Source organism: Microtus ochrogaster, chromosome 15, assembly GCF_000317375.1.
Source record: "Microtus ochrogaster isolate Prairie Vole_2 chromosome 15, MicOch1.0, whole genome shotgun sequence".
NCBI classification, from domain to species: domain Eukaryota; kingdom Metazoa; phylum Chordata; class Mammalia; order Rodentia; family Cricetidae; genus Microtus; species Microtus ochrogaster.
In genome coordinates, this window is record NC_022017.1 from 10240051 (window position 1) to 10246272 (window position 6222).

Consider the following 6222-nt stretch of genomic DNA (forward strand, 5'->3'; position numbering starts at 1 on the left):
AAAGGCTTTTAAAAATTGGATTATGTCCACTCATGCAAACTTAATGGAACTGAGTTCGATGGGTAAAGTATTGATATGTGTGTAGAGGTATGGGGATGTGGAGAGAGAGAGAGAGAGAGAGAGAGAGAGAGAGAGAGAGAGAGAGAGAGAGAGAGAAAACCCAGCCTTCCTACCAAGACCTACTCTTCCAGGTCCAACCACCTAACGTCATCACAAACCAAGTTTCCAGAACTCAGACCTTTGAGGGACAAACCACACCAGCCACAGCATAAGTACCACATCCTGTATATCCTGTATATACATTCACCCAGTGATGGACACATGATTTACCTCCACCTTTTGGCTGTTGTGGCTGCTATATGCACAGGTATACACTGCCTGTCTACACGGGCAGCTCCCTAGCCAATGCCTGCCTTCAATTCTTTTGGGGCATAGAAGTAGATTTGAAAGATATAATGATTGTTTTTAATCCACCCCGACAGGAGCTGCCCCATTTTCCTTTCCCACAACAGTACATAAAACTTCCAGTTTCTTCACCTCCTCAGCCACACCTTCCATTTTCACAGTGGCTGCTCTAATGGGTGCTATTTCCCATTTATAATCCCTTCTGCGTCACCCGACAGAAGCAGCGGAAAAGAGGAAAAGGCCTGCTTTACTTACCCAGTTCTAGGGGCTCAGCTGACATGGTGGGAAGGTGTGCAGTGGACCAGGAAGCTTCCCCCCTTTCTCCTTTTATCCACGGGGGTCTCTAGCCTATGAGAGGGTATCCCCCACATTCAGGGCAGCTCTCTCAGACACATCTAGAGGTGTGCCTTCCAGGTGATTCTAGCTCCAGCCACGCTGACGCTGGAGATGAACTGTCACATCAGCTACAAATGATGTTGGTGTCTTCTCGCCACTTACTTGGCCACTCCTGCGCTTCCTCTGAAGAAAGGTTTGTTTGAATCTGCCCTTATTTTTGTTGGTTTCTTTATTGTTGAGTGGCAGATACTCTTTTCATATTCTCAGCACTAACCTCTTATCGGATACATGATTTATAAATATTTCCTCCATCCCATCCTGATGGACCAATAAGCAGAGGAAGGAAAATGCTGGTGTTGGGCTAGACTGTCCTCTGAGCTTTGAGATGTTCCGCGGAAGATCTGCTTGAGAAGATCACCTCACTGGGCTTCTTGACTGTTGGTGTTCCCTCACAGAAAGGGAAGGGAAGGGAAGCCATCATTCACAGTGGGTGCAGGCTCTCCATGGCTTTTACGGTCCTCACCCATGTAAACTCATCGTCTCTGTAGGGAAACTTTGGTGGACTCGAACTCTGGTTGATAATGGAAACCTTAGAAGGTGGGTGGTAGGTATTACCTGACTCCCCTGCCCTTGAGCAAAAATTCTGGAGACAAAGAATGTTACTGCTTTAAGATGCCTTTTAATAAGCTATGTAATATTTGTTTGTTTGTTTTGTTTTGTTTTGTTTTTGAGACCGAGTTTTTCTGTGTAGCCCTGGTTGTCCTGGAATTCACTCTGTAGACCAAGCTGGCCTCAAACTCATGGAGATCCACCTGCCTCTGCCTCATGAGTGCTAGGGTTAAAGGTGTGCAGCTCCACTTCTCAGCCTCTTTCCTTCTTTTGAAATAACGTGCTGTTCAGTAGACTTTACTGGAGTCAACACAAGCTCTTCACTAAGGGAAGAGCCTCCTTCTTCCCCAACAGATGCGTTTCCAGCTTCTCTCTGTCAGGTCTGAACGGCACACATTGATGCCACCTCGTTTTGGGCCAGTATTGAACAGGGTCACTGAGCCAGGCTTTGTGGTCCTACAGCAGCCAAGCTAAGCACTATAGAAACTTCATGAGTTAGACACGAGGGTCATTCTGAGCCTGCTCAGGTCAGAGCTACGGTGCCAGCTCCCATCACACTCCTCAGAACAGCTCACATTCTGAAAGCGGGAACTTCCTAATTAATATTCTCAGACAGCAGATGCGCAGCCACAGCTGCACGAAGCAATGCTGTTGGTGAGTGATCCATTGCAGTTCCCTGTCTTTTCCGTGAAAAGGAGCCTGCAATCCAGGAGCTGGCAAACTTGCTCTAAAGAAACCAGAATACTCTGTCCAATACTGGAAGTGGCCAGATGTTGCCAAAGGTCCAATTTACCAACCCCTTCTGCACCCCACAAATAGTGATGGTGCTTTAATTTCTCCCTTCCTGACTTCTATATCTTTGCTTTTATAGTCTCTCTAAGTTTTTTAATTATGTATCTATGTGTGTGTGCATGTGTTACATCGTGTGTGCAGGTCAGGGACACCTTGTGGGAGCCAGTTCTCTCCTTCCAGGGTCGGGCGTCGTCAGACTTGGCGGCAAGCACCATTGGCTTGCTGAGCCATCTGGCCAGCTCTGCTTTTGTGTTCTTATTTTGTGGCACAATATTACTATATTCCAGAATGAAATGGAGTCAGTATCTTTTCAGGGGTCCGAGTGTCAAAGGAGCTTCTCATAAGGACTTTCTGCTGTCTGTGACAACTTAAGGTCGCGTGAATCCTCTTTGATTATTTGTTCGGTTGTTTGCTTGCTTGTGTTTTTGAGACAATCTTGTGTGGTCCAGGCTGGCCTTCAACTCACGAGGCAGCCAACACTGGGCCTTGAGCTCCTAATCCCCCTACGTCTACCTCCCCAGCGCTTGGATCATAGGAAAGTGTTAGTTACCACTCTGGTCCTCATTTGAAAGAAGTAATTTTTATAAGCAAATGTTAGCTACCTTGTTTGTTTCTAATGTAGATGATAGCATTTTTCTTAACTTTTAAGCTTTTTTTTAAGATTATTTATTATGTACACGGTGTTCAGCCTGCATGTATGTCTGCAAACCAGAAGAGGGCGCCAGATCCCATTATAGATGACTGAGCTGCAGCATGGTTGCTCCGAATTGAACTGAGAACCTCCGGAAGAGCGGCCAGTGCTCTCAACCTTTGACACATCTCTCCAGCCCTATTTTTATTTTGTATGTGAGCGTGTGTGTGGATATGCACGCTCGCCATGGCTCGCATGGGGAGGTAAGAGCCAACTTCATGGAGTCAGTTTTCTCCTTCCGCTGTGTGGATCCAAAGACTGAACTCGGGTCTTGGCAGCGGGCACCCTATCCACGGAGCCATTCCACTGGCTCTTCTGTTTTAGCCTTTGCTTTCTGAGATAGGGTTTCACTAGCCTGACGTGGCAAACCCTATATGGCCCAGGCTGACCTCTAACTCTTGGTGACCCTCCTGCCTCAGCCTTCCAAATGCTGAAATTACAGGTGTGTGCTGACAAACTCAGCTCGGTATTAGCTTTGCTTCACAAGTACTTCTGCTAACATGGCCCAGGGACTTGTCTATCCTAATCTATGGCCAGCATTCACTCACTTCTACCTTGTTTGTTTGTTTGTTGTTTGTTTTTCGAGATAGGATTTCTCTGTGTAACAGCCCTAGCTGTCCTGGAACTCGCGTCATAGACCAGGTTGGCATTGAACTCAGAGATCCGCCTGCCTCTGCCTCCCGAGTGCTGGGGTTAAAGGCGTGCGCCACCACCGCCCGGTTTTACCTTTCTTTTTTTTCATTCCTAGTCCTCTCATGTCTCTGAATTAGGCCTATCTTGGTCTCCTGCTGCTTTGTATAATCTGAAAAAGTTGGTTTGTCTGTAGTTGGATTTTTGAGAGCGTGGGAGGGGAGCTGTCCATAAGCCAGAGCAGGGCAAGAGTCCTGAGAATCAGAGCACATGGAGATCCTCACAGAGGAGACAGCTGGGACGCAGCAATCCAAACAGTTCTACCTAAAGTCCCCACATCACTCATTGGTCTCAACATCTGAGCTTCTATCTCCAGTCAATAGCCAGCAACAGTGGGTCACTTCGTGTGCCTCACTGGTGACAAGTGACATCAAAGCCAGACTTGACTTTGGGAGATGGATTGAGTTCAGTCCTTTTTGGTCCCCACTGCAGGGATTGGGTCCAGGCCCTCATTCTAGTTAAGTGGCCGACCACTGAGCCACATCCGCCAGTAGTGAGCTCAGTCCTTTGATCCAGTGGCCACTGTGACTACATCCCATATCAAGAAATACAATGCGTGAGAGTACACACACTCTCTCACATCTTCACACACGAGTATAAATATATACAGCCGTCACATGGACACACTAACACACACATGAGAAGGTAAAGGTTACCTGCTATCCTTCCTCCCCCCATGATGAGAGAGAGAGAGAGAGAGAGAGAGAGAGAGAGAGAGAGAGAGAGAGGATTTATTTTTAACTTATTTATTCTTTAGTGTATGTGGGTGTTCTACCTGCATGTATGTCTGTGCACCACATGTGTGCAGTGCCTGTGGAGGTCAGAAGAGGCCACTGGACACCGGGACTGGAGTTATAGATGATGGTGAGCTGCCTTGTGGGTGCTGGAACTAGAACCTAAGCCTCCAGAAGATCAGACGGTGCTCTTAGCCACTGAGCCACCTCCCCAGCCCCAACCCCAGCCCCAACCCCAGTCCTTGGTTCCTTTGTTTAATTTAACTTAATTTTATTTTATTGGAGACAGGGTCTTGCTATGCAGCTGAGCTGGCCTCAAACTCCCAATCTTCCTACCTCAGCCTTCCAAGTGCAGAGTACAGATGCCCACCACCAACAGGTGCCAACATTACAGAGGAAGACAGGTGACTTCTGTTGAAGGGCAACATGGAGGTGGGGACCTAAGCCTTTCACTTGTCCCACCAGCCAACATGGCTTTTGTGGCCAGTTGGTGGTGCCAGAACCCCATATTCATTATTAAAGGTGGCATAAAAAAAAAGGCTCCAGAAGGGCTGTACTATTGTGAGACTTGACCCCTGTGGCTGCGGCCGGGCTACTGTCACCAAGGCAGAAAGACCACTTGTGTCTCTTTAGCCGTGAGTCCTGTGACAGTGGTGAAGTAAAGGGGAAGAGTTGCCAGGGATGCTCTGGGCCCTTTTGGAGATCGGAGTCCCACAGGACCTTAGAGGAACAGTGCTAACCAAGGGGATGATACAGGGCCCTGAGCTCTTCCCCTGAAAGCATCAAGGCCAGAATCTAACACTTCATCCCATCCTCCCTGATCCCAGGCTAACCAAAAGCCAATGGTGGAGAAACTGCAGACCCGCCTTCCCTGTCAAGAGGGACTCTACCTGGATAGTTCCAGAATGCCAGTGAATGGGACCTCAGCAACTCTCCTCACTGACCACCCAGAGGCGCTGTTTTAGGGGATGTGCACAGCTGTCTTCATCGCCTTATTTCTCAAGGGAGGTTCTGGTTCAATACAGAAGAGACCATGCCGGGGAGTGCCACAGTCTAACTCTGGCTCAAGAATCTGTCCGGGCTAATGCCGCACGTGATGGGCAACTTGCTGCCTGCTCCAGATCAGCAAATATGATCCAACAAATATGCCAAGTGCAATGCGGGCAACATGCATGAAAGGAGCTCGCATGCAGTCTCACGTGAGTGGACACAGCCGAGTGGCTTGGTAGCCTTGTACACACTTAGTGCACTCACAGCGACCTTCAGACGCACCTGGGGGCTGGAGTCAGGCGTGGAATCCCCCATCCTGGGATGCTAGTCTTATCCTTCCAAATGGGGCAGACACTGCTCACAGCCATACAAAGACATATGTAGGTGCTCGATTCAATTTTATTTTTAGGATTCGAGTTGGGGGAAAATCACCTTCAGTGAAACTGGTCCTAAAGAAGATGACTTGCCATCCCTCAAACAGACACCAGAGGGTGTGCTCCTCCAGGAGATGGCTCAGCGGGCTTGGCTGCATCCCCACCCCCCTCCACCCTCGACTAGTGGAAATAGGTCACCTTCAACACCTCCAGGAGAGGGCTGGTGTCCTCCCTTCCCTCTGGGGTTATTGGACATTGAGGTGTTCTTAAAGGCCAGTGGCCAGACTGGGATTTTTAAAAATATATATATTTATGGGTCTTGCCACAAGTGTGTGTCTCAGCAAGGCATCACTGGTCAAAGTGACCCCTCCCTACCTGCTGCCTGATGGTGCAAGTTTCAAAATTAAGAAAGGAAAGCTGTCTTCACTATCGTTCAGCCAACTGTGCTGAGCACGATGTCCCCGGGGATGGGCAGGTGTGAGTGTCCGGGCTCCATAATGACAGGTGGGAGGTATCTTTATAGGGCCACCCAAAAATCATCTGCACAGGCCAGAAGCAACCCAGATGAACAGAATCCCCTCCGAACACTGATCACTGGGAG